The 12,136-nt window shown below is 39.7% G+C and overlaps 1 protein-coding gene across 5 annotated transcripts in view; it reads right to left on the minus strand.

The window, feature by feature from the left end:
* The window catches only part of KIF16B (kinesin family member 16B), a 294,883-nt gene that overhangs the window by 68,538 nt on the left and 214,209 nt on the right, over positions 1-12,136 (minus strand). Inside the window, exon 25 of one of the 5 annotated variants that reach the window (XR_016018232.1) lies at positions 11,225-11,318. The exons of the other annotated variants lie outside the window; for them this stretch is intronic. The gene's annotated coding sequence lies outside the window, so the exon portion shown is untranslated. The remainder of the gene's footprint in view (positions 1-11,224; positions 11,319-12,136) is intronic. 5 annotated transcript variants of the gene reach the window in all.

The following is a 12,136-nucleotide window of genomic DNA, read 5'->3' on the forward strand; positions in this document are numbered from 1 at the left end:
TTTGGATTTCCAATAGCCGACATGTGCCGAATCTGCTGTCTTCACTGTGACTGCCCACAACCTTTCCTAGTCTTCTAGCTCAGCTCTTCCCTTCTAATCACACACCTACCGTGTTTCCCCAAAAATAAGACCTAGCCAGATAATCAGCTCTAATGCGTCTTTTGGAGCAAAAATTAATACAAGACCAGGTATTATATTATATTATATCACATGATATTATATTATATTATATTATAAAGACCCGGTCTTATAGTAAAATAAGACCGGGTCTTATATTAATTTTTGCTCCAAAAGATGCATTAGAGTTGGCTAGGTCTCATTTTCGGGGAAACACGGTATATGCCCAGGCTGGACACCTGGTCAGTCTTCCTATGACTGGGAGACAAGCATCTTAAAATCCCTTGCTGCCTAGACCTTCTGATGAGTCATCAGAAGAAGAATCACCCAAATCCGGCAGCCTATACTGTCACCACCACCACCACCCCACCCTGGAAAGACATGCATTTGCATGAAATTTATGCAATTTTAACTCAGCAGGGTCACTCTCACTTGGAAATCCTTATAAATTACATTCTCTGCGATAAGTATTTCAAAATGTTCATGATTTTCAATTTTAACAGACAATGATCTTGTTTTACTGAGATTAGGGTTGCCCAAGACCAACTCCCTCAACACCTTCTCAGCCTATCTCAAAATGATGCTGTTGCGACATTCCTTTTCCTCCCTTCTTCAAAACCTCCTCATCTTCCACCTGAAAGGAGAGTTCCTACCCAAGGTTGGCCTCCGACTGTACTATTTCCTATGACCAATATATCATCTGTACCTGTCTGCGCTTGGGCCTCTATTCTGGTGTTCCCATTACCTAGAGTGCGCTCTGTCTCTCACCTCCACTCATGGAACGCCACCTGTCTTTCTCAGGCAAACAAAAATGTTAAGTCTTGATTCTCCCTTCATGATCCTCTTTCCTCTGCACTGTCCTATTTTTCTGCATGTGTCTCTTCCCCACCGTAGCAGACCCTTGAATACATGAACTGCTTATTCATCTTTTCTGTCCCTCAATATCTTCATATCTCTAGTACGTTTTATTTTTTTTAATATATTATAGGCACCAAATAAATATTTGTTAAATAATAAATGAATAATGGAGACAGTGGAGTCCAGAGTCTCATTTCAATAAATATTTTTCTACTTTATTTTCCAATTCCTTTTCTATTGTGAAATGTGGGCAACAGAGTGACCTGCATTTTAGTCCTTTCCTGACTTACCAGTGACTATTTAAAGTTTTTAGAGATTAGGCATTAGGGGAAAAGTAAACAATTATAAAATACAGAAAGAAAAAGTGTCATTTTCCAAATTCCTTTTGGAGAGCGGAGTCTATTGATTTAGAAGAAATACTATAATAAACAATTTGGGGTAAGAATGAGGGCAGGTTGTGAGGCTCTTAAAAAACACAGCAAGAAACAAAAGGTGGTCTCTAAATTGCCGGTGGGGTGGGTCCTATTGACTTAAGAGGCTTTTGTTTCTGAGTGTCATGATCCTTAGCTGTTTTTTATAATTAATTTTAAATTATAGTTCATATACAATACTATATTAGTTTCAAGTGTACAACATAGCGATTTGACATTTATATACCTTACGAAGTGATCATGAAAAGTCTAGTAACTATCAGTTATTATGATATTATTGAGCATATTGCCTATGCTATCCACTACATCCCTGTGACTTACTTTAGAGCTACAAGTTTGTACTTCTTAATCGCCTTCACTTTTTTTTGCCTATCCCCATTCTCCTCCTCTCTGGGAACCATCAGTTTGTTTTCTGTATCTATAAGTCTATTTCTGTTTTGTTTGTTCATTTGTTTTGTGTTTTAGATTCCACATAAAATAAAATAAAATAAAATAAAATAAAATAAAATAAAATAAAATAAAATAAAATAAAATAAAATCATACAGCATTTGTCTTTCTCTGTCCAACGTATTTTACTCAGCATAATACCCTCTAGGTCCATCCATGCTGTCACAAATGGCAAGATTCCATTCTTGTTTACAGCTGAATAATATTCCATTATATATATGTGGTAACACCTCTTCTTTATCCATTCGTCTATCAATGGACAGCGATTGCTGATTGTTTCCATATCTTGGCCACTCTAAATAATACCATGATAAACAAAGGGTACATTTATGCGTATCTTTTTGAATTGGTGTTTTCACTTTCTCTGGATAAATACTGAAGAAATGTGCTGGTCCTTCAGGTAGGCAAGCTGGAGGATAAAAACCAAGGATGTGAGCTGGAGTTCAATCCCTCCACTTAGCAATTGGAGCTCCCAAAGGATATCTAAGAAGGAGGAGAGGAAGGCCAGTGATTTGGGGAGAACCTAATGTCTAATAGGGTTTTTTCAGTTATTTGCTATGAGATGTGAAATGTACCTCCTTCTCTGGTTCTTCTAGGGAAAATTCAGGAAAGATTATATACCTTTCTTTCTGGGGATTCCAAAGAAGTGGTCTGTAGCCAAATGGTCACAAAGGAAAAGAGACTGTGTCAGTGACCATCCAGGGGTCTTGGAGGCAAGGAAGTAGCTGCCACTTGAATCATGTCCACAAAATGCATAAGGAGATCCTGAACCAAGCAGGCACCCCCTCCACTGTAGTGGACTCCATGAAACAACAGCTCTAACTCACTCCACAAATTCCATCTCGATGGCACCTGAGGTAAGAAACTGGGCTCAACAGGAGGAGCCTGGTATTGAAGCCAGTGCAGTGCGCAAGGAGAAAGGAGTCAAAGTTCCAATGCCAGATCTGTCCCGGTCAGGGATGGGAGGCGTATGGAGTTTGGAGAATAAACATTCCTGAAAGTAGGAGACCCAAGCAGATATAAGATCATTCAGCCTTATTACTCAGGAAACTCCCCAGACATCCCTCTGTGTAACTCATCACCAACAAGTACAGAGAGTGCCTTAGAGTCTTTGGCTCCTGAATCTGGTGTGCCATGAAGAAAGGAGTCTAGCGGTTGACTACCAAGTTACACCATACTCTACAAAACTATTAGGTTGGTGCAAAAGTAATTGCAGGTTTTGCAATTATTTCTAACCTTTTAAACCACAATTACTTTTGAACCAACCTAATATATGAAGTGATACAAAATCAAATAGGGCTTTCTAGCTGACCCAAATGTCAGCCTTCTACAGTTAACTACAATAATGACTTATTGATGCTTCAATCTTAGCACTTTTGTAGTAGGGATAATGAGACAGGTTAGTATGTTGCTAGGTAGACAGCGGGGTCCCTGGTGGAATAAACAAAAAGCAGCCATATCCTGAAACTCCAGGTCCTGGAATGTCTCATTCACTCCAGGACAAAGACAGGAGAATACGCCTTGAGGTTAATAAATAATCTCAAGTCCCTTCCTGACGGACAAAGGAACAGATCTGATAGATAGGAATGGGTTGGTTCGTTAATCCCTTCAGGATGAGCAAACAGGACAAACCTGATAGGTGAATTCCATTAGAAGTCTCCAGTCCCCTTCTCCAAGCAGGCAAGGGAAGGTATAAAAGTAAGAGTTTCTGCCTCAGTCACTGGGCTTCCTACCCCTGCCCACTTGGGAGCTGCAAACCTCTTCTCCTGCTTCTAATAAACTATCTTCCTTTACAACTCCTTGCCTCTCCCTGGCCCATGTGTCCATTCTTCCGCTTCACAAGATATGATCCTGGCCTAAACCCAGAAACTACTGGCAGATCCAACATCATTTACATCAGTAATACTGTTTATTTTACCATACTTATTTCATATAGCAATTTGAAGACTGTACAAAGACCCTAAGGTTCTGAAAAAAATGGATGCCTTTCAAATCCAAGATCATTACTGTGAAGTATTTCTCTTTTCCCCTAACACCTCTGTGAATCACGTGAAGAATGGGGGGAATTATTCTACTTTAAAATTGTGGGAAATTGCAAGAATAATAGCCTAAGCAATTTTCTTCAAATTATCCTAATATTCAGAGGCAAAGCACGGAAAGCAAACTCTCTACAAGTCATCACTGGAGAATGGCATAATAAAAAGCTCTGGATTAAGACAGACCTAGATCCTGACTTCAGCAGTCACTAATTAGCTCTGTGACTTTGGCTAAATTATGCAACTCCTCCAGGCCTCAGTTTTTTTCATCTGTAAAATGGACTCATGATACATAACCTGTAAATGAACCAAAAAATGTGAAGCAACTAGCAGAGTGTTTAAGTACTCAATAAATGGTAACTCTTGGCAGTGGTCACGTTCCAAAAGAAAGGCCTTTTATTATGTTCTAGTGAGACTCAAGGGTATCCACAGGCAGCAACTGCAAAAAGGGAAGTTTGAACCATTTGTGCTTTATTTTAAAATTAGTATGTTATAGGAAGAGATGAAAAACTCCCCGAATTCTGAAATTAAGAGAAAACAGTAATATATTTTTATAGAGAACAAAACTTTGAAATGGAAATTCAAGGTATGACCACAAGGTAATGACTGCTTTTCTTCTGTGCCTGGTGACTTAATCTCATTTCTTCTCCATCATTTCTCACATGTGCAGCAATTGCGTTGTGAAGATAAACACAACTGCCCAAGTAAAAGCAATATAAAAGATTAGTTGCTTTGTGTGAAAACAGGGCAAGGAAAAATGTTTGTTCCTATTTTTTTCAGTGAAAGATAAAATTCTCAAAGAGATGGGAGGGGTGCTTAAAAACAAAACTTAGGATAAAATATGATTCTTCAAGTCCCAGTGCTATTTCTTTCACTTGTTATTTATGTTTAAGAATAATACACAAACTGAATATTTGAATCTAGATGGACCATGGCATAAGCAATACTCCATTTGTCTCAGCTACGCTAATGCACATGCAGGGAGACAATCTATCAAGTTACTAATAAGCAGAGATTCAGATGCCAGCACACAAATCCTTCTGAACATTTATATTCTATCAAGTTGGGAGTATTTCTAAAAGACGAATATGTGCATAGTTTATCTAATAGACTGGAATGGCTCTTATTTCTGTTCTGCCAAATAAAGAGAAATTTCTCTGACTGTAAATGTGATTGTTTCTACTCCCAAAGTGCAAATTTTCTTCGTGCTTCCTGGCAGGTCTATCCACCATCAAATTCTCCAGGTTTGTCAAAGCCTTAGCAATAGCTCCAGTTTATAAAATGCCTGCAACTTGGCCAGAATTCAAGATAAGAAGTTAAAACACACACAAAAATAACAGCAAATTTTGAGAACAGGCAAGGATTTGGAAATGGCCACCCTGTTTAGGACAATACTAAAATACAGCCTCATTTCTAACATGTGCAGAAATCAGCAACATTTACAAGGTACACTAAAATGAGCAAGTGAGAGAACCAGCATGGCTCAGAAGACTTAGATTTGACACAGATATTTAGTGCCTGGATCTATTTACTAACTGTGTGGCCTTGGGCAAGTCACTCATAATTTCCTAATTCATTAAATGCAAGTAAAACCCCCATTTTGCTACATTTGTGGAAATGTCTGGCAAAGTGCCCAGGAGGATGGAAAAGGTGCTTGATAGATGTTTGTGTCCTCCCTTAAAAAGAGATTGCAAACTCAGTTGCCTACAGGGATCAGTCAGGAATGAAAATGTAAGAGGCTCCGTGACTGTAAGACAACAGGGAGCATAGCAGGAGTCTGCGCACTATTTGAGCACATTCAATCCTGCTACAGAAGACGGATGAAACACAGAAGAAGGACTGAGCACAGCCAGTAAGTAAGCTGGAAGCTTATGCAATACAGGCAAATCTCACAGAATGTGTCAAAACAGATAACAAGTAAGCAAGTAGCTTGTGAGACTCAACAGAATTCATAAGATGTGCTAAATATAGACCTATAATTTATAAGACACGCCAAACATACAGTGAATAAATATGACAGAACAGACAAGAATGCTACTTAGATATAGAAAGCGTTAAGTCATGATCACGCCCTCTCTGGGCCAATAGCGATGTCAGTCCTGAATTGACCACCCTTGGTGACAAATGGCCTGGTTCTGTGCTGGCTCCATGTGTGCTCTACCCAAGAAATGCACATGAAACCCAGGGCTATTAGCAGGCCACAGGCCAGCCAGGCTCCCACGGTGCAAGCATGTGTTACTCTGGGCACCCTGCTTCTGCCAAGGCCCCTTGCTCAAAACTCCGGTCCCGGTAAACACGAATGGAAAGGCTGAGGCAGCAGAGGTGAACATGGTGTGACCCTGGGGTCAGGTAGTGCAGTGTCCACCTGCTCCTCCATCCCCAGGCTTCTCTGTGCGTGTTTAAACTGATTTAATAATCTGTGATCAGAGCCTTTATGTACAGTGTAGTCAGACCGTGTGAACCTAGAGGTGTCCCTCTATCAGGTGACCTTCTCCAGGACAGGCAGCTCTGAGGTCTGTGGAAAAGCAGAGGCACGGGCATCACCCCAAGAGATGCTGGCTGCTCTGGGGGGACATCAGCCCAGGATTCCCAAGTTTTCTGACATTTTTCAGAAACTAGGAAAATCTTGATTTCCATGTCAGATCTCCCAAGTTTTAAATGTTGACAACTTACTCAAATTTTTAAACATCTGTTCAGGCCACATAAAAATATACATGACTCACCACCAGTTCGCTCCTGCTGTCTTAAGTGAGTATGTGCCACCAGTCCTAGAACCACAGTCTGTCATGTGGTCCGTTAGTGGTAAAAGGAAGATACCATAATTTGAAGTTTTGCAATTGACCACATCTCACCTGCATGTCTCCTCTGTCTAGGAAGGACCAAGCAGACCTGAGAGTGCTCGGCATTCCCCCCAGCCCTAGGGCTACACTCAAATTAAAAGGGAGGGCTCAAATGACTGAAGAGAAAACGACCACCACTGCCTCAGAGACTCAGGAATTATTTGCAGGTGGTCTGCAAGCTTGTGGTTATACTTCTTGAGATTATACTTTCTTGCTATCATTCTTTATCGTTGTTTTCTCTGCTTCTCTCCTTGTTTTCAGGGCACTGACTGGGAGTTAGAGCAAAACAAGGTGGCATTTAGGAGCAAAAGAAGGAGACTGTTACCATGGTACCTTCAACAAAAAATCAGACAGTTAAAATTAGGACAGGTTGCATTTTAGATGTTGTGTATGTGAGGTAAAGTGTGTATCCCTGGACCAAAATGATTCTGGACAAGAGGGCTGACTTCCTACAACCACATGAGGTAAGGCAGGGACCTTTTCTTTTCCTAAACAGTGTGAGGGGAGTGTAACTAGGGTACTAGAAAGCTCCTTAAAGGAGACAACACTGTAACATGTGCTCCCATGCGCAAGGGGCTGGAGCATGCCCAGGAGCTCAGGAAAATGCCTAGGGGGTAGACAGTGGGCAGATGTGTATCCCTCTATGCAGATAAGCCAGAACAAAATTAAACTATTCTGTAGGTGCTGGAGGCTGCCAGAGCCGGGATGTGTGCATGCACGCATGCTGGTGTGTGTGTGTGTGTGTGTGTGTGTGTGTGTGTGTGTGTACACCAGTATACTAGAGGCCAGGGTTGAGGAGGTGGGAGAGTGGCAGGGAGGTAGAAGACATCAGCTTTCTTGGACTCAGACACAGTCAAGAAGCTTGGTTTGCCCACACTGTCACTGGACAACTAGAGAACCAGACAAGGGGCGAGAGGACTAATCAATGACTGAATCCATCAGCACAGACAGAGCACGGGGAGCCCAGGGCAGGGGTCTGGGGGGAACTGCTTATAAAGAACACACGGTCACATAATTCCTGGATCATGTCCAGTGAGAACACCTTGTGGCAGGGCTCGTGTGGGTCACAATACTGAGTACTCTACCAGGTGACCATTACCAGTCATGCCTGGGTGAGGGCTGGGGACTCAGTGCTCCAGAGACTGGTGGGGCGGGGCCCATCATACATCTACAGGAGAAGACCAGCAATAAACAGGGCAGTGACTGAAAAAAGAAAACAGTGTGACTGCCTGCGGGCTGTGACATCTGCTGTGAAGGGAATAACCAGGTGATGGGATGGAGGGTGGGGGAGGGGCACTATGGCAGATGTCACCACTGTAGGAAGGAGCCAGGAAGACAATCTTGAAACATTACTTTCACTTTTAACAGGAAAAAAAACTCTCAAGGAAAAAAATATATATACCAGTGTTGGCTTGTTTCTTTATATGACCATGTTAATATGTAAATTAAAACGCAGGAAATTTAAAACAATGCTGGAAACATCAGCTTATTTCTACAACAAGAATATGACAGCCTCTATTATTAGTCTTAATTATTAGATTTCCTAGACCGGTGTTTTGTATCATGCTGAAATGTAATTTAAAAATTAAATTCCATCCACTCTGGTTCTAGCTAACTGAAAATCGCAAGTATAATGCAATGTAATTGATTTCACATATCAATCACTGAAAAGCATTTGAAGCAGGAGTTTTAAAATGACTGTTGCAATTCAGTTACTCGTATTACCTGCCGTTTCATGCAAGCACATGTTGTAGAGGTACGTTCTGCTGACCAGCAGGTTATATTCAACAATATTCAGCACAGAGTGGGCTCTTCTCAGAGAGTAGCCAGAACACCCTCAGTTTCTCTGCCCGCCTCTGACATCAATTGGCAGGATATACAACTCTTTTTTTTTAAAATAACATTTTTAATTAGTTTCAGGTGAACAAAACAATGCAATACTTAGACATTTATCATTTATATCCCTCACACAGTGACAACCCCTTCCCCCATCCACTACCTCTCTGACATCGCACACAGCCATTACATTTCCACTGTCTCTATTCCTAATGCTGTACTTTGTTTCTTGTAAAAATATATATATATATATATATATTTTTTATATATATTTATTTATATATATATAATTTATACAAATATATATAAAATTGTAGTTGGCATTCATTATTATTCAGCTTCAGCTTCAGGTGTACAGTGCAGTGATCAGGCATCTACATCATCCCTGAGGTGCCCATCGGTAGACGACTGGATTAAGAAACTGTGGTACATTTATACAATGGAGTACCATGCAGCCATAAAGAAGAAAGATATATTAGGATATACATCTCTTGAAGTAAATGTGGACACAGTCCTAGAAGGAGGTGCTATTGGGACCCGCTGGATGGTGTAACTGCAAGGACAATGGGAACTGATGCATTAACCCAGGGATTCCCAGGAATATACCCTTCAAGGACCAGTAAAATAAAGAGGGGAGGGGTGCAACATGGAGATGACAACTTTCTGTGTTGTCAAATAAAGACATTAAAACAAACACAAATCCACAAATTGTGATATATCCATACAATGGAATTCTATTTAGCAATAAAAAAAAAAAAAATACTGTTATACTCAACTACATGGATGAATTTCCAAAACATTACGTTAAATAGAAGTGACCAGGCACAAAACAGAAAACGCTGCCTGATCCCATTTACATGGCACGTGGAACAGACATAACCAATCTGTTCTTATAAAAAGCACATCAGTGCTCACCTAAAGGCTGGGCATGGGCACTGACTATAAAGGGGCAACAGAAACTTCTGGAAAGACTGAAAAGCTCTAAGTCTTCACTGGTTACATGGGCGTATACGTATGTCAAAACTCACCAAACTACACTTAAAAATATGTGCATTTCATTGTATGTAAACTATGCCTCAATAGAGTTGATTAAATAAATTAAATGTGACCAAAAAACAAAAATAGATATTTCATAAAAGAAAGTTGTTTTTAATTCCCAAAGTAATAGTAATATAAAAGACAGTCCACTTGAATTAAATATATTTTAGTTTAATAAAAAGCTCTATTTTTCTCATTTTTAAAGCCCAGTGATGGAAACCTCCTCAGGACCCATCAAGGATCAGAAAATGAATATGTGAGAACCACTGTTGTCTCCCTTCCTCCCTACAAATTCACTCTCTGAACCCTATCTTGAACAGTCCTTTAACAAGGCTCACCACTACTTCATTCTGCACTGAACAGACCACTGGAGCTACCAGATTGGGGATTAAAATGAAAATGGCCATGAAGAAGGAACGATTTCAATAACTGAGGATTTCTGTCTAACAAAGGGTAGGCAGAAAAGGGCAGGGGGCAGAGGAACCAGGAAGGGTGAGGGAGAAGCTAAAAGGAAGGGAACTCAGGGCAGCCATGGCTCCATGTGCTATCTCTTCCCAGGCTCTCGGTGACCTGCCAAGTCAGCTACTGGAGACGTATATCCAGTGGGCCCTGTGTGTTTGTGAGTCAGCACAGCCCCTGAACGAACTGGCAGTGACCACAGCAAGTTACACAGTCAACAGTGGTCTATTCCAGGGGTCTATTCTAGATCTATGACCCTGCCCTACTGGTCAGAGGGCACAAGGCCTTGCTAAGTTCATTCAGGGCCCTAGAAGACCATTAAGGCCATCATGAGAAAAGGGTGGAAAACAAAGATTGATATTTTTAAGGAGAAGCAGCAGAGATTTTTCTGAAGTAGAAAGTGCAATAATATAAAATATATACATTAAGATCAGATTTTCCCTCAAAGAAGATCTAAAATAAAACAGAACAGACCGTTTTGAAATTAATACTTTTTTATCTTAGCCTTCTTAAAGCACTGGCTCACCAGGAGAATTCAGTAGTAGCCAAACTATTTCCTAAGTGTGACTATTTGTTCTAGAAAACACTGCCTCTGCATGAAATACTCAAATGATGGATGGAAAAGTTTGACATACTTAATTTTAAAATTCAGAATGTTCAGGGAGAATGAATCATAAAAAAAATAAAAAAAATAAAAAATAGAAAGGAAAAAAAGAAAGAAAAAGACACAATTGAACATTGAAAGTCACTAAGGGGATTCCAACGGTAAAATCTCACAACTCTCCCCACAACTTTTTAAAATTGATTCATTTATTTTTAATAACACTTACCCAGCACTTAGTATGTGGAAGTCACTGTTCTAAGCACTTTACATACCTAAGCTCATGCACTCCTCATAATCAATCCAACTGTGCCAGTTTCATTGTCCCCATTTTACAGATGAGGTACAGTGAGGTTGCCTGACTTGTTCAGGTTACCTGGAGGAGACCGGACAGGGCAGCACTACTCCAACAGCTAGGCCTTTGCTGGAGCTTGGCTATTTTTGTTAATTTTATTCAGGGGAGGGAGAGTATATTCATGTCATGTTTGTTTCTAGTTCCTGGCCCTGATGCTTCTGTGACTGGGTATCCCCACAAGAATGGAGGCCCTCAGCACACTTACCTGTGAATGCATCAGGGGACCTTTCTACAAGGTGAACTAGGAATTCTCCAGACAAATGCTAATGGGCCATTTCTGGTGCTAATGATTACAGCACCTGGGATAAGCACAAAAAGGAAGCAGAACAATGATGTGCTTTGAGAACTTCATTCTGATAAGTTCAAAGAAAGCAAACTCTTTGGATTTTACATATTTTGAAGTGAAAGCCTAAATTCTGAAAGGCCTCATAATGATTTTCTTGCATTTGGTTTTTCTAACTTGCCTTTACAATAGCATCTTCACTATTTTGGCCAGATTTGCATATAACCTGGACTATTTATTACTTGCTTGCAATTTTTATTTAAATCAACTCAATTTTTCTTTTTTTTTCCTTTTTGAGGTATAATCGACATACAACATTATATTATTTTCATTTTAATCAACCTAATGATTAAATATCTGTATATATTGCAAAATCATAATCACCATAAGTTTAGTAAACATACAAAAATATTTTTCTGGTGATGAGAAGTTTTAATATTAACTTTCTTATCAACTTTCAAATATGGAATACAGTATTATTAACTATAGTAACCATGCTGTAGTCACCACATTACATCCCCAGGACATATTTATTTTATAACTGGAAGCTTCTAACTTTTTATTCTCTTTACCTATCATCTCACTCTTTCTTCTGCCCCCAACCCTCAGCCCCTCAGACAGCCACCAATCTGTTCTTTGTATCTATGAGCTAGGGATTTTTTTTTTTTTTTAGATTTGACATGCAAATGAAATCATACTAAATCAACCCAACTTTAAAAAATTATATATCTTTGTTATCCATGTCTTAGTTTTATGCATGAAATTGATTTAAACTTATGTTTTATTAACACATTTATCTATTAAAATAAAATAAATCTATGCATACACTAAAAT

This window comes from Rhinolophus sinicus, chromosome 13 (genome assembly GCF_057876585.1).
Source record: "Rhinolophus sinicus isolate RSI-liver-muscle chromosome 13, RSI-T2T, whole genome shotgun sequence".
Lineage (NCBI taxonomy): Eukaryota > Metazoa > Chordata > Mammalia > Chiroptera > Rhinolophidae > Rhinolophus > Rhinolophus sinicus.